The following is a 25,198-nucleotide window of genomic DNA, read 5'->3' as shown; positions in this document are numbered from 1 at the left end:
CAAATTCTAGTCAAAATCGGAGTCTTTATTCATTTTAGTAACGAAAACCTTAATAAACTATTAGATTTCGACGTAAGGCAACCTTTCTGAGACAAATAGTTGCCGATTTCGATAAAATCTTAGTCAGAATCTGCTTTTTCGCCTCTTATTGTACCCAAATCTACCTTAGAAATGCAGATATATACTTAAAACACCTTCTTTTGGGACAAATAATTGGTTTTCGCCCTTGATTTACGGAAGATTATAGCCAAAACATGCATTTTCATAACTTAGCGAACTGAAATCTACATTAAAACTGCAGATAACTACTTAAAAATTCACTTCCTTGAATTGATAATAGGTTTTTCTTTGTCATTTTAAACAGATTAAAGTCAAAATCGGCTTCTTCGATTCATATCGTATCTAAAACCGCATCAAAACTGCAAATATCAGTTTAAACTATCATTTTTTGATACAAACAGTTATATATTCATGTCAATATCTTTCAAATTCTAGTCAAAATCGGCGTCTTTGGGCATTTTAGTAACGAAAACCTTAATAAACTATTAGATTTCGACGTAAGGCAACCTTTCTGAGTCAAATAGTTGCCGATTTCGATAAAATCTTAGTCAGAATCTGCTTTTTCGCCTCTTATTGTACCCAAATCTTCCTTAGAAATGCAGATATATACTTAAAACACCTTCTTTTGGGACAAATAATTGGTTTTCGCCCTTGATTTACGGAAGATTATAGCCAAAACATGCATTTTCATAACTTAGCGAACTGAAATCTACATTAAAACTGCAGATAACTACTTAAAAATTCACTTCCTTGAATTGATAATAGGTTTTTCTTTATCATTTTAAACAGATTCCAGTCAAAATCGGCTTCTTCGACTCATATCGTACCTAAAACCGCATCAAAACTGCAAATATCAGTTTAAACTATCATTTTTTGATACAAACAGTTATATATTCATGTCAATATCTTTCAAATTCTAGTCAAAATCGGCGTCTTTAGGCATTTTAGTAACGAAAACCTTAATAAACTATTAGATTTCGACGTAAGGCAACCTTTCTGAGTCAAATAGTTGCCGATTTCGATAAAATCTTAGTCAGAATCTGCTTTTTCGCCTCTTATTGTACCCAAATCTACCTTAGAAATGCAGATATATACTTAAAACACCTTCTTTTGGGACAAATAATTGGTTTTCGCCCTTGATTTACGGAAGAATATAGCCAAAACATGCATTTTCATAACTTAGCGAACTGAAATCTACATTAAAACTGCAGATAACTACTTAAAAATTCACTTCTTTGAATTGATAATAGGTTTTTCTTTGTCATTTTAAACAGATTCCAGTCAAAATCGGCTTCTTCGAATCATATCGTATCTAAAACCGCATCAAAACTGCAAATATCAGTTTAAACTATCATTTTTTGATACAAACAGTTATATATTCATGTCAATATCTTTCAAATTCTAGTCAAAATCGGCGTCTTTGGGCATTTTAGTAACGAAAACCTTAATAAACTATTAGATTTCGACGTAAGGCAACCTTTCTGAGTCAAATAGTTGCCGATTTCGATAAAATCTTAGTCAGAATCTGCTTTTTCGCCTCTTATTGTACCCCAATCTACCTTAGAAATGCAGATATATACTTAAAACACCTTCTTTTGGGACAAATAATTGGTTTTCGCCCTTGATTTACGGAAGATTATAGCCAAAACATGCATTCTCATAACTTAGCGAACTGAAATCTACATTAAAACTGCAGATAACTACTTAAAAATTCACTTCCTTGAATTGATAATAGGTTTTTCTTTGTCATTTTAAACAGATTCCAGTCAAAATCGGCTTCTTCGATTCATATCGTATCTAAAACCGCATCAAAACTGCAAATATCAGTTTAAACTATCATTTTTTGATACAAACAGTTATATATTTATGTCAATATCTTTCAAATTCTAGTCAAAATTGGCGTCTTTGGGCATTTTAGTAACGAAAACCTTAATAAACTATTAGATTTCGACGTAAGGCAACCATTCTGAGTCAAATAGTTGCCGATTTCGATAAAATCTTGGTCAGAATCTGCTTTTTCGCCTCTTATTGTACCCAAATCTACCTTAGAAATGCAGATATATACTTAAAACACCTTCTTTTGGCACAAGTAATTGGTTTTCGCCCTTGATTTACGGAAGATTATAGCCAAAACATGCATTTTCATAACTTAGCGAACTGAAATCTACATTAAAACTGCAGATAACTACTTAAAAATTCACTTCCTTGAATTGATAATAGGTTTTTCTTTGTAATTTTAAACAGATTCCAGTCAAAATCGGCTTCTTCGATTCATATCGTATCTAAAACCGCATCAAAACTGCAAATATCAGTTTAAACTATCATTTTTTGATACAAACAGTTATATATTCATGTCAATATCTTTCAAATTCTAGTCAAAATCGGCGTCTTTGGGCGTTTTAGTAACGAAAACCTTAATAAACTATTAGATTTCGAAGTAAGGCAACCTTTCTGAGTCAAATAGTTGCCGATTTCGATAAAATCTTAGTCAGAATCTGCTTTTTCGCCTCTTATTGTACCCAAATCTACCTTAGAAATGCAGATATATACTTAAAACACCTTCTTTTGGGACAAATAATTGGTTTTCGCCCTTGATTTACGGAAGATTATAGCCCAAACATGCATTTTCATAACTTAGCGAACTGAAATCTACATTAAAACTGCAGATAACTACTTAAAAATTCACTTCCTTGAATTGATAATAGGTTTTTCTTTGCCATTTTAAACAGATTCCAGTCAAAATCGGCTTCTTCGATTCATATCGTATCTAAAACCGCATCAAAACTGCAAATATCAGTTTAAACTATCATTTTTTGATACAAACAGTTTATATATTCATGTCAATATCTTTCAAATTCTAGTCAAAATCGGCGTCTTTGGGCATTTTAGTAACGAAAACTAAACTATTAGATTTCGACGTAAGGCAACCATTCTGAGTCAAATAGTTGCCGATTTCGATAAAATCTTAGTCAGAATCTGCTTTTTCGCCTCTTATTGTACCCAAATCTACCTTAGAAATGCAGATATATACTTAAAACACCTTCTTTTGGGACAAATAACTGGTTTTCGCCCTTGATTTAAGGAAGATTATAGCCAAAACATGCATTTTCATAACTTAGCGAACTGAAATCTACATTAAAACTGCAGATAACTACTTAAAAATTCACTTCCTTGAATTGATAATAGGTTTTTCTTTGTCATTTTAAACTGATTCCAGTCAAAATCGGCTTCTTCGATTCATATCGTATCTAAAACCGCATCAAAACTGCAAATATCAGTTTAAACTATCATTTTTTGATACAAAGAGTTATATATTCATGTCAATATCATTCAAATTCTAGTCAAAATCGGCGTCTTTGGGCATTTTAGTAACGAAAACCTTAATAAACTATTAGATTTCGACGTAAGGCAACCTTTCTGAGTCAAATAGTTGCCGATTTCGATAAAATCTTAGTCAGAATCTGCTTTTTCGCCTCTTATTGTACCCAAATCTACCTTAGAAATGCAGATATATACTTAAAACACCTTCTTTTGGGACCAAAACTGCAAATATCAGTTTAAACTATCATTTTTTGATACAAACAGTTATATATTCATGTCAATATCTCTCAAATTCTAGTCAAAATCGGCGTCTTTGGGCATTTTAGTAACGAAAACCTTAATAAACTATTAGATTTCGACGTGAGGCAACCTTTCTGAGTCAAATAGTTGCCGATTTCGATAAAATCTTAGTCAGAATCTGCTTTTTCGCCTCTTATTGTACCCAAATCTACCTTAGAAATGCAGATATATACTTAAAACACCTTCTTTTGGGACAAATAATTGGTTTTCGCCCTTGATTTACGGAAGATTATAGCCAAAACATGCATTTTCATAACTTAGCGAACTGAAATCTACATTAAAACTGCAGATAACTACTTAAAAATTCACTTCCTTGAATTGATAATAGGTTTTTCTTTGTCATTTTAAACAGATTCCAGTCAAAATCGGCTTCTTCGACTCATATCGTACCGAAAACCGCATCAGAACTGCAAATATCAGTTTAAACTATCATTTTTTGATACAAACAGTTATATATTCATGTCAATATCTTTCAAATTCTAGTCAAAATCGGCGTCTTTGGGCATTTTAGTAACGAAAACCTTAATAAACTATTAGATTTCGACGTAAGGCAACCATTCTGAGTCAAATAGTTGCCGATTTCGATAAAATCTTAGTCAGAATCTGCTTTTTCGCCTCTTATTGTACCCAAATCTACCTTAGAAATGCAGATATATACTTAAAACACCTTCTTTTGGGACAAATAATTGGTTTTCGCCCTTGATTTACGGAAGATTATAGCCAAAACATGCATTTTCATAACTTAGCGAACTGAAATCTACATTAAAACTGCAGATAACTACTTAAAAATTCACTTCCTTGAATTGATAATAGGTTTTTCTTTGACATTTTAAACAGATTCCAGTCAAAATCGGCTTCTTCGATTCATATCGTATCTAAAACCGCATCAAAACTGCAAATATCAGTTTAAACTATCATTTTTTGATACAAACAGTTATATATTTATGTCAATATCTTTCAAATTCTAGTCAAAATTGGCGTCTTTGGGCATTTTAGTAACGAAAACCTTAATAAACTATTAGATTTCGACGTAAGGCAACCATTCTGAGTCAAATAGTTGCCGATTTCGATAAAATCTTGGTCAGAATCTGCTTTTTCGCCTCTTATTGTACCCAAATCTACCTTAGAAATGCAGATATATACTTAAAACACCTTCTTTTGGCACAAGTAATTGGTTTTCGCCCTTGATTTACGGAAGATTATAGCCAAAACATGCATTTTCATAACTTAGCGAACTGAAATCTACATTAAAACTGCAGATAACTACTTTAAAATTCACTTCCTTGAATTGATAATAGGTTTTTCTTTGTCATTTTAAAAAGATTCCAGTCAAAATCGGCTTCTTCGATTCATATCATATCTAAAACCGCATCAAAACTGCAAATATCAGTTTAAACTATCATTTTTTGATACAAACAGTTATATATTCATGTCAATATCTTTCAAATTCTAGTCAAAATCGGCGTCTTTGGGCGTTTTAGTAACGAAAACCTTAATAAACTATTAGATTTCGAAGTAAGGCAACCTTTCTGAGTCAAATAGTTGCCGATTTCGATAAAATCTTAGTCAGAATCTGCTTTTTCGCCTCTTATTGTACCCAAATCTACCTTAGAAATGCAGATATATACTTAAAACACCTTCTTTTGGGACAAATAATTGGTTTTCGCCCTTGATTTACGGAAGATTATAGCCCAAACATGCATTTTCATAACTTAGCGAACTGAAATCTACATTAAAACTGCAGATAACTACTTAAAAATTCACTTCCTTGAATTGATAATAGGTTTTTCTTTGCCATTTTAAACAGATTCCAGTCAAAATCGGCTTCTTCGATTCATATCGTATCTAAAACCGCATCAAAACTGCAAATATCAGTTTAAACTATCATTTTTTGATACAAACAGTTTATATATTCATGTCAATATCTTTCAAATTCTAGTCAAAATCGGCGTCTTTGGGCATTTTAGTAACGAAAACCTTAATAAACTATTAGATTTTGACGTAAGGCAACCATTCTGAGTCAAATAGTTTCCGATTTCGATAAAATCTTAGTCAGAATCTGCTTTTTCGCCTCTTATTGTACCCAAATCTACCTTAGAAATGCAGATATATACTTAAAACACTTTCTTTTGGGACAAATAACTGGTTTTCGCCCTTGATTTACGGAAGATTATAGCCAAAACATGCATTTTCATAACTTAGCGAACTGAAATCTACATTAAAACTGCAGATAACTACTTAAAAATTCACTTCCTTGAATTGATAATAGGTTTTTCTTTGTCATTTTAAACAGATTCCAGTCAAAATCGGCTTCTTCGATTCATATCGTATCTAAAACCGCATCAAAACTGCAAATATCAGTGTAAACTATCATTTTTTGATACAAAGAGTTATATATTTATGTCAATATCTTTCAAATTCTAGTCAAAATCGGCGTCTTTGGGCATTTTAGTAACGAAAACCTTAATAAACTATTAGATTTCGACGTAAGGCAACCATTCTGAGTCAAATAGTTGCCGATTTCGATAAAATCTTAGTCAGAATCTGCTTTTTCGCCTCTTATTGTACCCAAATCTACCTTAGAAATGCAGATATATACTTAAAACACCTTCTTTTGGGACAAATAACTGGTTTTCGCCCTTGATTTACGGAAGATTATAGCCAAAACATGCATTTTCATAACTTAGCGAACTGAAATCTACATTAAAACTGCAGATAACTACTTAAAAATTCACTTCCTTGAATTGATAATAGGTTTTTCTTTGTCATTTTAATCAGATTCCAGTCAAAATCGGCTTCTTCGACTCATATCGTACCGAAAACCGCATCAGAACTGCAAATATCAGTTTAAACTATCATTTTTTGATACAAACAGTTATATATTCATGTCAATATCTTTCAAATTCTAGTCAAAATCGGCGTCTTTGGGCATTTTAGTAACGAAAACCTTAATAAACTATTAGATTTCGACGTAAGGCAACCATTCTGAGTCAAATAGTTGCCGATTTCGATAAAATCTTAGTCAGAATCTGCTTTTTCGCCTCTTATTGTACCCAAATCTACCTTAGAAATGCAGATATATACTTAAAACACCTTCTTTTGGGACAAATAATTGGTTTTCGCCCTTGATTTACGGAAGATTATAGCCAAAACATGCATTTTCATAACTTAGCGAACTGAAATCTACATTAAAACTGCAGATAACTACTTAAAAATTCACTTCCTTGAATTGATAATAGGTTTTTCTTTGACATTTTAAACAGATTCCAGTCAAAATCGGCTTCTTCGATTCATATCGTATCTAAAACCGCATCAAAACTGCAAATATCAGTTTAAACTATCATTTTTTGATACAAACAGTTATATATTTATGTCAATATCTTTCAAATTCTAGTCAAAATTGGCGTCTTTGGGCATTTTAGTAACGAAAACCTTAATAAACTATTAGATTTCGACGTAAGGCAACCATTCTGAGTCAAATAGTTGCCGATTTCGATAAAATCTTGGTCAGAATCTGCTTTTTCGCCTCTTATTGTACCCAAATCTACCTTAGAAATGCAGATATATACTTAAAACACCTTCTTTTGGCACAAGTAATTGGTTTTCGCCCTTGATTTACGGAAGATTATAGCCAAAACATGCATTTTCATAACTTAGCGAACTGAAATCTACATTAAAACTGCAGATAACTACTTTAAAATTCACTTCCTTGAATTGATAATAGGTTTTTCTTTGTCATTTTAAAAAGATTCCAGTCAAAATCGGCTTCTTCGATTCATATCATATCTAAAACCGCATCAAAACTGCAAATATCAGTTTAAACTATCATTTTTTGATACAAACAGTTATATATTCATGTCAATATCTTTCAAATTCTAGTCAAAATCGGCGTCTTTGGGCGTTTTAGTAACGAAAACCTTAATAAACTATTAGATTTCGAAGTAAGGCAACCTTTCTGAGTCAAATAGTTGCCGATTTCGATAAAATCTTAGTCAGAATCTGCTTTTTCGCCTCTTATTGTACCCAAATCTACCTTAGAAATGCAGATATATACTTAAAACACCTTCTTTTGGGACAAATAATTGGTTTTCGCCCTTGATTTACGGAAGATTATAGCCCAAACATGCATTTTCATAACTTAGCGAACTGAAATCTACATTAAAACTGCAGATAACTACTTAAAAATTCACTTCCTTGAATTGATAATAGGTTTTTCTTTGCCATTTTAAACAGATTCCAGTCAAAATCGGCTTCTTCGATTCATATCGTATCTAAAACCGCATCAAAACTGCAAATATCAGTTTAAACTATCATTTTTTGATACAAACAGTTTATATATTCATGTCAATATCTTTCAAATTCTAGTCAAAATCGGCGTCTTTGGGCATTTTAGTAACGAAAACCTTAATAAACTATTAGATTTTGACGTAAGGCAACCATTCTGAGTCAAATAGTTTCCGATTTCGATAAAATCTTAGTCAGAATCTGCTTTTTCGCCTCTTATTGTACCCAAATCTACCTTAGAAATGCAGATATATACTTAAAACACTTTCTTTTGGGACAAATAACTGCTTTTCGCCCTTGATTTACGGAAGATTATAGCCAAAACATGCATTTTCATAACTTAGCGAACTGAAATCTACATTAAAACTGCAGATAACTACTTAAAAATTCACTTCCTTGAATTGATAATAGGTTTTTCTTTGTCATTTTAAACAGATTCCAGTCAAAATCGGCTTCTTCGATTCATATCGTATCTAAAACCGCATCAAAACTGCAAATATCAGTGTAAACTATCATTTTTTGATACAAAGAGTTATATATTTATGTCAATATCTTTCAAATTCTAGTCAAAATCGGCGTCTTTGGGCATTTTAGTAACGAAAACCTTAATAAACTATTAGATTTCGACGTAAGGCAACCATTCTGAGTCAAATAGTTGCCGATTTCGATAAAATCTTAGTCAGAATCTGCTTTTTCGCCTCTTATTGTACCCAAATCTAACTTAGAAATGCAGATATATACTTAAAACACCTTCTTTTGGGACAAATAACTGGTTTTCGCCCTTGATTTACGGAAGATTATAGCCAAAACATGCATTTTCATAACTTAGCGAACTGAAATCTACATTAAAACTGCAGATAACTACTTAAAAATTCACTTCCTTGAATTGATAATAGGTTTTTCTTTGTCATTTTAATCAGATTCCAGTCAAAATCGGCTTCTTCGACTCATATCGTACCTAAAACCGCATCAAAACTGCAAATATCAGTTTAAACTATCATTTTTTGATACAAACAGTTATATATTCATGTCAATCTCTTTCAAATTCTAGTCAAAATCGGCGTCTTTGAGCATTTTAGTAACGAAAACCTTAATAAACTATTAGATTTCGAAGTAAGGCAACCATTCTGAGTCAAATAGTTGCCGATTTCGATAAAATCTTAGTCAGAATCTGCTTTTTCGCCTCTTATTGTACCCAAATCTACCTTAGAAATGCAGATATATACTTAAAACACCTTCTTTTGGGACAAATAATTGGTTTTCGCCCTTGATTTACGGAAGATTATAGCCAGAACATGCATTTTCATAACTTATCGAACTGAAATCTACATTAAAACTGCAGATAACTACTTAAAAATTCACTTCCTTGAATTGATAATAGGTTTTTCTTTGTCATTTTAAACAGATTCCAGTCAAAATCGGCTTCTTCGATTCATATCGTATCTAAAACCGCATCAAAACTGCAAATATCAGTTTAAACTATCATTTTTTGATACAAAGAGTTATATATTCATGTCAATATCATTCAAATTCTAGTCAAAATCGGCGTCTTTGGGCATTTTAGTAACGAAAACCTTAATAAACTATTAGATTTCGACGTAAGGCAACCTTTCTGAGTCAAATAGTTGCCGATTTCGATAAAATCTTAGTCAGAATCTGCTTTTTCGCCTCTTATTGTACCCAAATCTACCTTAGAAATGCAGATATATACTTAAAACACCTTCTTTTGGGACCAAAACTGCAAATATCAGTTTAAACTATCATTTTTTGATACAAACAGTTATATATTCATGTCAATATCTCTCAAATTCTAGTCAAAATCGGCGTCTTTGGGCATTTTAGTAACGAAAACCTTAATAAACTATTAGATTTCGACGTGAGGCAACCTTTCTGAGTCAAATAGTTGCCGATTTCGATAAAATCTTAGTCAGAATCTGCTTTTTCGCCTCTTATTGTACCCAAATCTACCTTAGAAATGCAGATATATACTTAAAACACCTTCTTTTGGGACAAATAATTGGTTTTCACCCTTGATTTACGGAAGATTATAGCCAAAACATGCATTTTCATAACTTAGCGAACTGAAATCTACATTAAAACTGCAGATAACTACTTAAAAATTCACTTCCTTGAATTGATAATAGGTTTTTCTTTGTCATTTTAAACAGATTCCAGTCAAAATCGGCTTCTTCGATTCATATCGTATCTAAAACCGCATCAAAACTCAAATATCAGTTTAAACTATCATTTTTTGATACAAACAGTTATATATTCATGTCAATATCTTTCAAATTCTAGTCAAAATCGGCGTCTTTGGGCATTTTAGTAACGAAAACCTTAATAAACTATTAGATTTCGACGTAAGGCATCCTTTCTGAGTCAAATAGTTGCCGATTTCGATAAAATCTTAGTCAGAATCTGCTTTTTCGCCTCTTATTGTACCCAAATCTACCTTAGAAATGCAGATATATACTTAAAACACCTTCTTTTGGGACAAATAATTGGTTTCCGCCCTTGATTTACGGAAGATTATAGCCAAAACATGCATTTTCATAACTTAGCGAACTGAAATCTACATTAAAACTGCAGATAACTACTTAAAAATTCACTTCCCTGAATTGATAATAGGTTTTTCTTTGTCATTTTAAACAGATTCCAGTCAAAATCGGCTTCTTCGACTCATATCGTACCGAAAACCGCATCAAAACTGCAAATATCAGTATAAACTATCATTTTTTGATGCAAACTGTTATATATTCATGTCAATATCTTTCAAATTCTAGTCAAAATCGGCGTCTTTGGGCATTTTAGTAACGAAAACCTTAATAAACTATTAGATTTCGACGTAAGGCAACCATTCTGAGTCAAATAGTTGCCGATTTCGATAAAATCTTAGTCAGAATCTGCTTTTTCGCCTCTTATTGTACCCAAATCTACCTTAGAAATGCAGATATATACTTAAAACACCTTCTTTTGGGACAAATAATTGGTTTTCGCCCTTGATTTACGGAAGATTATAGCCAAAACATGCATTTTCATAACTTAGCGAACTGAAATCTACATTAAAACTGCAGATAACTACTTAAAAATTCACTTCCTTGAATTGATAATAGGTTTTTCTTTGTCATTTTAAACAGATTCCAGTCAAAATCTGAAACTAACCAAAACATGCATTTTCATAACTTAGCGAACTGAAATCTACATTAAAACTGCAGATAACTACTTAAAAATTCACTTCCCTGAATTGATAATAGGTTTTTCTTTGTCATTTTAAACAGATTCCAGTCAAAATCGGCTTCTTCGACTCATATCGTACCGAAAACCGCATCAAAACTGCAAATATCAGTTTAAACTATCATTTTTTGATACAAACAGTTATATATTCATGTCAATATCTTTCAAATTCTAGTCAAAATCGGCGTCTTTGGGCGTTTTAGTAACGAAAACCTTAATAAACTATTAGATTTCGACGTAAGGCAACCTTTCTGAGTCAAATAGTTGCCGATTTCGATAAAATCTTAGTCAGAATCTGCTTTTTCGCCTCTTATTGTACCCAAATCTACCTTAGAAATGCAGATATATACTTAAAACACCTTCTTTTGGGACAAATAATTGGTTTTCGCCCTTGATTTACGGAAGAATATAGCCCAAACATGCATTTTCATAACTTAGCGAACTGAAATCTACATTAAAACTGCAGATAACTACTTAAAAATTCACTTCCTTGAATTGATAATAGGTTTTTCTTTGCCATTTTAAACAGATTCCAGTCAAAATCGGCTTCTTCGATTCATATCGTATCTAAAACCGCATCAAAACTGCAAATATCAGTTTAAACTATCATTTTTTGATACAAACAGTTATATATTCATGTCAATATCTTTCAAATTCTAGTCAAAATCGGCGTCTTTGGGCATTTTAGTAACGAAAACCTTAATAAACTATTAGATTTTGACGTAAGGCAACCATTCTGAGTCAAATAGTTGCCGATTTCCATAAAATCTTAGTCAGAATCTGCTTTTTCGCCTCTTATTGTACCCAAATCTACCTTAGAAATGCAGATATATACTTAAAACACCTTCTTTTGGGACAAATAATTGGTTTTCGCCCTTGATTTACGGAAGATTATAGCCAAAACATGCAGTTTCATAACTTAGCGAACTGAAATCTATATTAAAACTGCAGATAACTACTTAAAAATTCACTTCCTTGAATTGATAATAGGTTTTTCTTTGTCATTTTAAACAGATTCCAGTCAAAATCGGCTTCTTCGATTCATATCGTATCTAAAACCGAATCAAAACTGCAAATATCAGTTTAAACTATCATTTTTTGATACAAAGAGTTATATATTCATGTCAATATCTTTCAAATTCTAGTCAAAATCGGCGTCTTTGGGCATTTTAGTAACGAAAACCTTAATAAACTATTAGATTTCGACGTAAGGCAACCATTCTGAGTCAAATAGTTGCCGATTTCGATAAAATCTTAGTCAGAATCTGCTTTTTCGCCTCTTATTGTACCCAAATCTACCTTAGAAATGCAGATATATACTTAAAACACCTTCTTTTGGGACAAATAACTGGTTTTCGCCCTTGATTTACGGAAGATTATAGCCAGAACATGCATTTTCATAACTTATCGAACTGAAATCTACATTAAAACTGCAGATAACTACTTAAAAATTCACTTCCTTGAATTGATAATAGGTTTTTCTTTGTCATTTTAAACAGATTCCAGTGAAAATCGGCTTCTTCGACTCATATCGTACCTAAAACCGCATCAAAACTGCAAATATCAGTTTAAACTATCATTTTTTGATACAAACAGTTATATATTCATGTCAATATCTTTCAAATTCTAGTCAAAATCGGCGTCTTTGGGCATTTTAGTAACGAAAACCTTAATAAACTATTAGATTTCGACGTAAGGCAACCTTTCTGAGTCAAATAGTTGCCGATTTCGATAAAATCTTAGTCAGAATCTGCTTTTTCGCCTCTTATTGTACCCAAATCTTCCTTAGAAATGCAGATATATAATTAAAACACCTTCTTTTGGGACAAATAATTGGTTTTCGCCCTTGATTTACGGAAGATTATAGCCAAAACATGCATTTTCATAACTTAGCGAACTGAAATCTACATTAAAACTGCAGATAACTACTTAAAAATTCACTTCCTTGAATTGATAATAGGTTTTTCTTTGTCATTTTAAACAGATTCCAGTCAAAATCGGCTTCTTCGATTCATATCGTATCTAAAACCGCAGCAAAACTGCAAATATCAGTTTAAACTATCATTTTTTGATACAAACAGTTATATATTCATGTCAATATCTTTCAAATTCTAGTCAAAATCGGCGTCTTTGGGCATTTTAGTAACGAAAACCTTAATAAACTATTAGATTTCGACGTAAGGCAACCATTCTGAGTCAAATAGTTGCCGATTTCGATAAAATCTTAGTCAGAATCTGCTTTTTCGCCTCTTATTGTACCCAAATCTACATTAGAAATGCAGATATATACTTAAAACACCTTCTTTTGGGACAAATAATTGGTTTTCGCCCTTGATTTACGGAAGATTATAGCCAAAACATGCATTTTCATAACTTAGCGAACTGAAATCTACATTAAAACTGCCGATAACTACTTAAAAATTCACTTCCTTGAATTGATAATAGGTTTTTCTTTGTCATTTTAAACAGATTCCAGTGAAAATCGGCTTCTTCGACTCATATCGTACCTAAAACCGCATCAAAACTGCAAATATCAGTTTAAACTATCATTTTTTGATACAAACAGTTATATATTCATGTCAATATCTTTCAAATTCTAGTCAAAATCGGCGTCTTTGGGCATTTTAGTAACGAAAACCTTAATAAACTATTAGATTTCGACGTAAGGCATCCTTTCTGAGTCAAATAGTTGCCGATTTCGATAAAATCTTAGTCAGAATCTGCTTTTTCGCCTCTTATTGTACCCAAATCTACCTTAGAAATGCAGATATATACTTAAAACACCTTCTTTTGGGACAAATAATTGGTTTCCGCCCTTGATTTACGGAAGATTATAGCCAAAACATGCATTTTCATAACTTAGCGAACTGAAATCTACATTAAAACTGCAGATAACTACTTAAAAATTCACTTCCCTGAATTGATAATAGGTTTTTCTTTGTCATTTTAAACAGATTCCAGTCAAAATCGGCTTCTTCGACTCATATCGTACCGAAAACCGCATCAAAACTGCAAATATCAGTATAAACTATCATTTTTTGATGCAAACTGTTATATATTCATGTCAATATCTTTCAAATTCTAGTCAAAATCGGCGTCTTTGAGCATTTTAGTAACGAAAACCTTAATAAACTATTAGATTTCGACGTAAGGCAACCATTCTGAGTCAAATAGTTGCCGATTTCGATAAAATCTTAGTCAGAATCTGCTTTTTCGCCTCTTATTGTACCCAAATCTACCTTAGAAATGCAGATATATACTTAAAACACCTTCTTTTGGGACAAATAATTGGTTTTCGCCCTTGATTTACTTAAGATTATAGCCAAAACATGCATTTTCATAACTTAGCGAACTGAAATCTACATTAAAACTGCAGATAACTACTTAAAAATTCACTTCCTTGAATTGATAATAGGTTTTTCTTTGTCATTTTAAACAGATTCCAGTCAAAATCTGAAACTAACCAAAACATGCATTTTCATAACTTAGCGAACTGAAATCTACATTAAAACTGCAGATAACTACTTAAAAATTCACTTCCCTGAATTGATAATAGGTTTTTCTTTGTCATTTTAAACAGATTCCAGTCAAAATCGGCTTCTTCGACTCATATCGTACCGAAAACCGCATCAAAACTGCAAATATCAGTTTAAACTATCATTTTTTGATACAAACAGTTATATATTCATGTCAATATCTTTCAAATTCTAGTCAAAATCGGCGTCTTTGGGCGTTTTAGTAACGAAAACCTTAATAAACTATTAGATTTCGACGTAAGGCAACCTTTCTGAGTCAAATAGTTGCCGATTTCGATAAAATCTTAGTCAGAATCTGCTTTTTCGCCTCTTATTGTACCCAAATCTACCTTAGAAATGCAGATATATACTTAAAACACCTTCTTTTGGGACAAATAATTGGTTTTCGCCCTTGATTTACGGAAGAATATAGCCCAAACATGCATTTTCATAACTTAGCGAACTGAAATCTACATTAAAACTGCAGATAACTACTTAAAAATTCACTTCCTTGAATTGATAATAGGTTTTTCTTTGCCATTTTAAACAGATTCCAGTCAAAATCGGCTTCTTCGATTCATATCGTATCTAAAACCGCATCAAAACTGCAAATATCAGTTTAAACTATCATTTTTTGATACAAACAGTTATATATTCATGTCAATATCTTTCAAATTCTAGTCAAAATCGGCGTCTTTGGGCATTTTAGTAACGAAAACCTTAATAAACTATTAGATTTTGACGTAAGGCAACCATTCTGAGTCAAATAGTTGCCGATTTCCATAAAATCTTAGTCAGAATCTGCTTTTTCGCCTCTTATTGTACCCAAATCTACCTTAGAAATGCAGATATATACTTAAAACACCTTCTTTTGGGACAAATAACTGGTTTTCGCCCTTGATTTACGGAAGATTATAGCCAAAACATGCAGTTTCATAACTTAGCGAACTGAAATCTACATTAAAACTGCAGATAACTACTTAAAAATTCACTTCCTTGAATTGATAATAGGTTTTTCTTTGTCATTTTAAACAGATTCCAGTCAAAATCGGCTTCTTCGACTCATATCGTACCTAAAACCGCATCAAAACTGCAAATATCAGTTTAAACTATCATTTTTTGATACAAACAGTTATATATTCATGTCAATATCTTTCAAATTCTAGTCAAAATCGGCGTCTTTGGGCATTTTAGTAACGAAAACCTTAATAAACTATTAGATTTTGACGTAAGGCAACCATTCTGAGTCAAATAGTTGCCGATTTCGATAAAATCTTAGTCAGAATCTGCTTTTTCGCCTCTTATTGTACCCAAATCTACCTTAGAAATGCAGATATATACTTAAAACACCTTCTTTTGGGACAAATAATTGGTTTTCGCCCTTGATTTACGGAAGATTATAGCCAAAACATGCATTTTCATAACTTAGCGAACTGAAATCTATATTAAAACTGCAGATAACTACTTAAAAATTCACTTCCTTGAATTGATAATAGGTTTTTCTTTGTCATTTTAAACAGATTCCAGTCAAAATCGGCTTCTTCGATTCATATCGTATCTAAAACCGAATCAAAACTGCAAATATCAGTTTAAACTATCATTTTTTGATACAAAGAGTTATATATTCATGTCAATATCTTTCAAATTCTAGTCAAAATCGGCGTCTTTGGGCATTTTAGTAACGAAAACCTTAATAAACTATTAGATTTCGACGTAAGGCAACCATTCTGAGTCAAATAGTTGCCGATTTCGATAAAATCTTAGTCAGAATCTGCTTTTTCGCCTCTTATTGTACCCAAATCTACCTTAGAAATGCAGATATATACTTAAAACACCTTCTTTTGGGACAAATAACTGGTTTTCGCCCTTGATTTACGGAAGATTATAGCCAGAACATGCATTTTCATAACTTATCGAACTGAAATCTACATTAAAACTGCAGATAACTACTTAAAAATTCACTTCCTTGAATTGATAATAGGTTTTTCTTTGTCATTTTAAACAGATTCCAGTGAAAATCGGCTTCTTCGACTCATATCGTACCTAAAACCGCATCAAAACTGCAAATATCAGTTTAAACTATCATTTTTTGATACAAACAGTTATATATTCATGTCAATATCTTTCAAATTCTAGTCAAAATCGGCGTCTTTGGGCATTTTAGTAACGAAAACCTTAATAAACTATTAGATTTCGACGTAAGGCAACCATTCTGAGTCAAATAGTTGCCGATTTCGATAAAATCTTAGTCAGAATCTGCTTTTTCGCCTCTTATTGTACCCAAATCTACCTTAGAAATGCAGATATATACTTAAAACACCTTCTTTTGGGACAAATAATTGGTTTTCGCCCTTGATTTACGGAAGATTATAGCCAAAACATGCATTTTCATAACTTAGCGAACTGAAATCTACATTAAAACTGCAGATAACTACTTAAAAATTCACTTCCTTGAATTGATAATAGGTTTTTCTTTGTCATTTTAAACAGATTCCAGTCAAAATCTGAAACTAACCAAAACATGCATTTTCATAACTTAGCGAACTGAAATCTACATTAAAACTGCAGATAACTACTTAAAAATTCACTTCCTTGAATTGATAATAGGTTTTTCTTTGTCATTTTAAACAGATTCCAGTGAAAATCGGCTTCTTCGACTCATATCGTACCTAAAACCGCATCAAAACTGCAAATATCAGTTTAAACTATCATTTTTTGATACAAACAGTTATATATTCATGTCAATATCTTTCAAATTCTAGTCAAAATCGGCGTCTTTGGGCATTTTAGTAACGAAAACCTTAATAAACTATTAGATTTCGACGTAAGGCAACCATTCTGAGTCAAATAGTTGCCGATTTCGATAAAATCTTAGTCAGAATCTGCTTTTTCGCCTCTTATTGTACCCAAATCTACCTTAGAAATGCAGATATATACTTAAAACACCTTCTTTTGGGACAAATAATTGGTTTTCGCCTTGATTTACGGAAGATTATAGCCAAAACATGCATTTTCATAACTTAGCGAACTGAAATCTACATTAAAACTGCAGATAACTACTTAAAAATTCACTTCCCTGAATTGATAATAGGTTTTTCTTTGTCATTTTAAACAGATTCCAGTCAAAATCGGCTTCTTCGACTCATATCGTACCGAAAACCGCATCAAAACTGCAAATATCAGTTTAAACTATCATTTTTTGATACAAACAGTTATATATTCATGTCAATATCTTTCAAATTCTAGTCAAAATCGGCGTCTTTGGGCGTTTTAGTAACGAAAACCTTAATAAACTATTAGATTTCGACGTAAGGCAACCTTTCTGAGTCAAATAGTTGCCGATTTCGATAAAATCTTAGTCAGAATCTGCTTTTTCGCCTCTTATTGTACCCAAATCTACCTTAGAAATGCAGATATATACTTAAAACACCTTCTTTTGGGACAAATAATTGGTTTTCGCCCTTGATTTACGGAAGAATATAGCCCAAACATGCATTTTCATAACTTAGCGAACTGAAATCTACATTAAAACTGCAGATAACTACTTAAAAATTCACTTCCTTGAATTGATAATAGGTTTTTCTTTGTCATTTTAAACAGATTCCAGTGAAAATCGGCTTCTTCGACTCATATCGTACCTAAAACCGCATCAAAACTGCAAATATCAGTTTAAACTATCATTTTTTGATACAAACAGTTATATATTCATGTCAATATCTTTCAAATTCTAGTCAAAATCGGCGTCTTTGGGCATTTTAGTAACGAAAACCTTAATAAACTATTAGATTTCGACGTAAGGCAACCTTTCTGAGTCAAATAGTTGCCGATTTCGATAAAATCTTAGCCAGAATCTGCTTTTTCGCCTCTTATTGTACCCAAATCTTCCTTAGAAATGCAGATATATAATTAAAACACCTTCTTTTGGGACAAATAATTGGTTTTCGCCCTTGATTTACGGAAGATTATAGCCAAAACATGCATTTTCATAACTTAGCGAACTGAAATCTACATTAAAACTGCCGATAACTACTTAAAAATTCACTTCCTTGAATTGATAATAGGTTTTTCTTTGTCATTTTAAACAGATTCCAGTGAAAATCGGCTTCTTCGACTCATATCGTACCTAAAACCGCATCAAAACTGCAAATATCAGTTTAAACTATCATTTTTTGATACAAACAGTTATATATTCATGTCAATATCTTTCAAATTCTAGTCAAAATCGGCGTCTTTGGGCATTTTAGTAACGAAAACCTTAATAAACTATTAGATTTCGACGTAAGGCATCCTTTCTGAGTCAAATAGTTGCCGATTTCGATAAAATCTTAGTCAGAATCTGCTTTTTCGCCTCTTATTGTACCCAAATCTACCTTAGAAATGCAGATATATACTTAAAACACCTTCTTTTGGGACAAATAATTGGTTTCCGCCCTTGATTTACGGAAGATTATAGCCAAAACATGCATTTTCATAACTTAGCGAACTGAAATCTACATTAAAACTGCAGATAACTACTTAAAAATTCACTTCCCTGAATTGATAATAGGTTTTTCTTTGTCATTTTAAACAGATTCCAGTCAAAATCGGCTTCTTCGACTCATATCGTACCGAAAACCGCATCAAAACTGCAAATATCAGTATAAACTATCATTTTTTGATGCAAACTGTTATATATTCATGTCAATATCTTTCAAATTCTAGTCAAAATCGGCGTCTTTGGGCATTTTAGTAACGAAAACCTTAATAAACTATTAGATTTCGACGTAAGGCAACCATTCTGAGTCAAATAGTTGCCGATTTCGATAAAATCTTAGTCAGAATCTGCTTTTTCGCCTCTTATTGTACCCAAATCTACCTTAGAAATGCAGATATATACTTAAAACACCTTCTTTTGGGACAAATAATTGGTTTTCGCCCTTGATTTACGGAAGATTATAGCCAAAACATGCATTTTCATAACTTAGCGAACTGAAATCTACATTAAAACTGCAGATAACTACTTAAAAATTCACTTCCTTGAATTGATAATAGGTTTTTCTTTGTCATTTTAAACAGATTCCAGTCAAAATCTGAAACTAACCAAAACATGCATTTTCATAACTTAGCGAACTGAAATCTACATTAAAACTGCAGATAACTACTTAAAAATTCACTTCCCTGAATTGATAATAGGTTTTTCTTTGTCATTTTAAACAGATTCCAGTCAAAATCGGCTTCTTCGACTCATATCGTACCGAAAACCGCATCAAAACTGCAAATATCAGTTTAAACTATCATTTTTTGATACAAACAGTTATATATTCATGTCAATATCTTTCAAATTCTAGTCAAAATCGGCGTCTTTGGGCGTTTTAGTAACGAAAACCTTAATAAACTATTAGATTTCGACGTAAGGCAACCTTTCTGAGTCAAATAGTTGCCGATTTCGATAAAATCTTAGTCAGAATCTGCTTTTTCGCCTCTTATTGTACCCAAATCTACCTTAGAAATGCAGATATATACTTAAAACACCTTCTTTTGGGACAAATAATTGGTTTTCGCCCTTGATTTACGGAAGAATATAGCCCAAACATGCATTTTCATAACTTAGCGAACTGAAATCTACATTAAAACTGCAGATAACTACTTAAAAATTCACTTCCTTGAATTGATAATAGGTTTTTCTTTGCCATTTTAAACAGATTCCAGTCAAAATCGGCTTCTTCGATTCATATCGTATCTAAAACCGCATCAAAACTGCAAATATCAGTTTAAACTATCATTTTTTGATACAAACAGTTATATATTCATGTCAATATCTTTCAAATTCTAGTCAAAATCGGCGTCTTTGGGCATTTTAGTAACGAAAACCTTAATAAACTATTAGATTTTGACGTAAGGCAACCATTCTGAGTCAAATAGTTGCCGATTTCCATAAAATCTTAGTCAGAATCTGCTTTTTCGCCTCTTATTGTACCCAAATCTACCTTAGAAATGCAGATATATACTTAAAACACCTTCTTTTGGGACAAATAACTGGTTTTCGCCCTTGATTTACGGAAGATTATAGCCAAAACATGCAGTTTCATAACTTAGCGAACTGAAATCTACATTAAAACTGCAGATAACTACTTAAAAATTCACTTCCTTGAATTGATAATAGGTTTTTCTTTGTCATTTTAAACAGATTCCAGTCAAAATCGGCTTCTTCGACTCATATCGTACCTAAAACCGCATCAAAACTGCAAATATCAGTTTAAACTATCATTTTTTGATACAAACAGTTATATATTCATGTCAATATCTTTCAAATTCTAGTCAAAATCGGCGTCTTTGGGCATTTTAGTAACGAAAACCTTAATAAACTATTAGATTTTGACGTAAGGCAACCATTCTGAGTCAAATAGTTGCCGATTTCGATAAAATCTTAGTCAGAATCTGCTTTTTCGCCTCTTATTGTACCCAAATCTACCTTAGAAATGCAGATATATACTTAAAACACCTTCTTTTGGGACAAATAATTGGTTTTCGCCCTTGATTTACGGAAGATTATAGCCAAAACATGCATTTTCATAACTTAGCGAACTGAAATCTATATTAAAACTGCAGATAACTACTTAAAAATTCACTTCCTTGAATTGATAATAGGTTTTTCTTTGTCATTTTAAACAGATTCCAGTCAAAATCGGCTTCTTCGATTCATATCGTATCTAAAACCGAATCAAAACTGCAAATATCAGTTTAAACTATCATTTTTTGATACAAAGAGTTATATATTCATGTCAATATCTTTCAAATTCTAGTCAAAATCGGCGTCTTTGGGCATTTTAGTAACGAAAACCTTAATAAACTATTAGATTTCGACGTAAGGCAACCATTCTGAGTCAAATAGTTGCCGATTTCGATAAAATCTTAGTCAGAATCTGCTTTTTCGCCTCTTATTGTACCCAAATCTACCTTAGAAATGCAGATATATACTTAAAACACCTTCTTTTGGGACAAATAACTGGTTTTCGCCCTTGATTTACGGAAGATTATAGCCAGAACATGCATTTTCATAACTTATCGAACTGAAATCTACATTAAAACTGCAGATAACTACTTAAAAATTCACTTCCTTGAATTGATAATAGGTTTTTCTTTGTCATTTTAAACAGATTCCAGTGAAAATCGGCTTCTTCGACTCATATCGTACCTAAAACCGCATCAAAACTGCAAATATCAGTTTAAACTATCATTTTTTGATACAAACAGTTATATATTCATGTCAATATCTTTCAAATTCTAGTCAAAATCGGCGTCTTTGGGCATTTTAGTAACGAAAACCTTAATAAACTATTAGATTTCGACGTAAGGCAACCTTTCTGAGTCAAATAGTTGCCGATTTCGATAAAATCTTAGTCAGAATCTGCTTTTTCGCCTCTTATTGTACCCAAATCTTCCTTAGAAATGCAGATATATAATTAAAACACCTTCTTTTGGGACAAATAATTGGTTTTCGCCCTTGATTTACGGAAGATTATAGCCAAAACATGCATTTTCATAACTTAGCGAACTGAAATCTACATTAAAACTGCAGATAACTACTTAAAAATTCACTTCCTTGAATTGATAATAGGTTTTTCTTTGTCATTTTAAACAGATTCCAGTCAAAATCGGCTTCTTCGATTCATATCGTATCTAAAACCGCAGCAAAACTGCAAATATCAGTTTAAACTATCATTTTTTGATACAAACAGTTATATATTCATGTCAATATCTTTCAAATTCTAGTCAAAATCGGCGTCTTTGGGCATTTTAGTAACGAAAACCTTAATAAACTATTATATTTCGACGTAAGGCAACCATTCTGAGTCAAATAGTTGCCGATTTCGATAAAATCTTAGTCAGAATCTGCTTTTTCGCCTCTTATTGTACCCAAATCTACATTAGAAATGCAGATATATACTTAAAACACCTTCTTTTGGGACAAATAATTGGTTTTCGCCCTTGATTTACGGAAGATTATAGCCAAAACATGCATTTTCATAACTTAGCGAACTGAAATCTACATTAAAACTGCCGATAACTACTTAAAAATTCACTTCCTTGAATTGATAATAGGTTTTTCTTTGTCATTTTAAACAGATTCCAGTGAAAATCGGCTTCTTCGACTCATATCGTACCTAAAACCGCATCAAAACTGCAAATATCAGTTTAAACTATCATTTTTTGATACAAACAGTTATATATTCATGTCAATATCTTTCAAATTCTAGTCAAAATCGGCGTCTTTGGGCATTTTAGTAACGAAAACCTTAATAAACTATTAGATTTCGACGTAAGGCATCCTTTCTGAGTCAAATAGTTGCCGATTTCGATAAAATCTTAGTCAGAATCTGCTTTTTCGCCTCTTATTGTACCCAAATCTACCTTAGAAATGCAGATATATACTTAAAACACCTTCTTTTGGGACAAATAATTGGTTTCCGCCCTTGATTTACGGAAGATTATAGCCAAAACATGCATTTTCATAACTTAGCGAACTGAAATCTACATTAAAACTGCAGATAACTACTTAAAAATTCACTTCCCTGAATTGATAATAGGTTTTTCTTTGTCATTTTAAACAGATTCCAGTCAAAATCGGCTTCTTCGACTCATATCGTACCGAAAACCGCATCAAAACTGCAAATATCAGTATAAACTATCATTTTTTGATGCAAACTGTTATATATTCATGTCAATATCTTTCAAATTCTAGTCAAAATCGGCGTCTTTGGGCATTTTAGTAACGAAAACCTTAATAAACTATTATATTTCGACGTAAGGCAACCATTCTGAGTCAAATAGTTGCCGATTTCGATAAAATCTTAGTCAGAATCTGCTTTTTCGCCTCTTATTGTACCCAAATCTACATTAGAAATGCAGATATATACTTAAAACACCTTCTTTTGGGACAAATAATTGGTTTTCGCCCTTGATTTACGGAAGATTATAGCCAAAACATGCATTTTCATAACTTAGCGAACTGAAATCTACATTAAAACTGCCGATAACTACTTAAAAATTCACTTCCTTGAATTGATAATAGGTTTTTCTTTGTCATTTTAAACAGATTCCAGTGAAAATCGGCTTCTTCGACTCATATCGTACCTAAAACCGCATCAAAACTGCAAATATCAGTTTAAACTATCATTTTTTGATACAAACAGTTATATATTCATGTCAATATCTTTCAAATTCTAGTCAAAATCGGCGTCTTTGGGCATTTTAGTAACGAAAACCTTAATAAACTATTAGATTTCGACGTAAGGCATCCTTTCTGAGTCAAATAGTTGCCGATTTCGATAAAATCTTAGTCAGAATCTGCTTTTTCGCCTCTTATTGTACCCAAATCTACCTTAGAAATGCAGATATATACTTAAAACACCTTCTTTTGGGACAAATAATTGGTTTCCGCCCTTGATTTACGGAAGATTATAGCCAAAACATGCATTTTCATAACTTAGCGAACTGAAATCTACATTAAAACTGCAGATAACTACTTAAAAATTCACTTCCCTGAATTGATAATAGGTTTTTCTTTGTCATTTTAAACAGATTCCAGTCAAAATCGGCTTCTTCGACTCATATCGTACCGAAAACCGCATCAAAACTGCAAATATCAGTATAAACTATCATTTTTTGATGCAAACTGTTATATATTCATGTCAATATCTTTCAAATTCTAGCCAAAATCGGCGTCTTTGGGCATTTTAGTAACGAAAACCTTAATAAACTATTAGATTTCGACGTAAGGCAACCATTCTGAGTCAAATAGTTGCCGATTTCGATAAAATCTTAGTCAGAATCTGCTTTTTCGCCTCTTATTGTACCCAAATCTACCTTAGAAATGCAGATATATACTTAAAACACCTTCTTTTGGGACAAATAATTGGTTTCCGCCCTTGATTTACGGAAGATTATAGCCAAAACATGCATTTTCATAACTTAGCGAACTGAAATCTACATTAAAACTGCAGATAACTACTTAAAAATTCACTTCCTTGAATTGATAATAGGTTTTTCTTTGTCATTTTAAACAGATTCCAGTCAAAATCTGAAACTAACCAAAACATGCATTTTCATAACTTAGCGAACTGAAATCTACATTAAAACTGCAGATAACTACTTAAAAATTCACTTCCCTGAATTGATAATAGGTTTTTCTTTGTCATTTTAAACAGATTCCAGTCAAAATCGGCTTCTTCGACTCATATCGTACCGAAAACCGCATCAAAACTGCAAATATCAGTTTAAACTATCATTTTTTGATACAAACAGTTATATATTCATGTCAATATCTTTCAAATTCTAGTCAAAATCGGCGTCTTTGGGCGTTTTAGTAACGAAAACCTTAATAAACTATTAGATTTCGACGTAAGGCAACCTTTCTGAGTCAAATAGTTGCCGATTTCGATAAAATCTTAGTCAGAATCTGCTTTTTCGCCTCTTATTGTACCCAAATCTACCTTAGAAATGCA

This window comes from Cylas formicarius, unplaced genomic scaffold (assembly GCF_029955315.1).
Source record: "Cylas formicarius isolate icCylForm1 unplaced genomic scaffold, icCylForm1.1 PGA_scaffold_2__14_contigs__length_35257938, whole genome shotgun sequence".
Taxonomy (NCBI): Eukaryota; Metazoa; Arthropoda; class Insecta; order Coleoptera; family Brentidae; genus Cylas; species Cylas formicarius.
The sequence above is the reverse complement of the archived record's forward strand: the minus strand, read 5'-3'. Positions refer to the sequence as shown.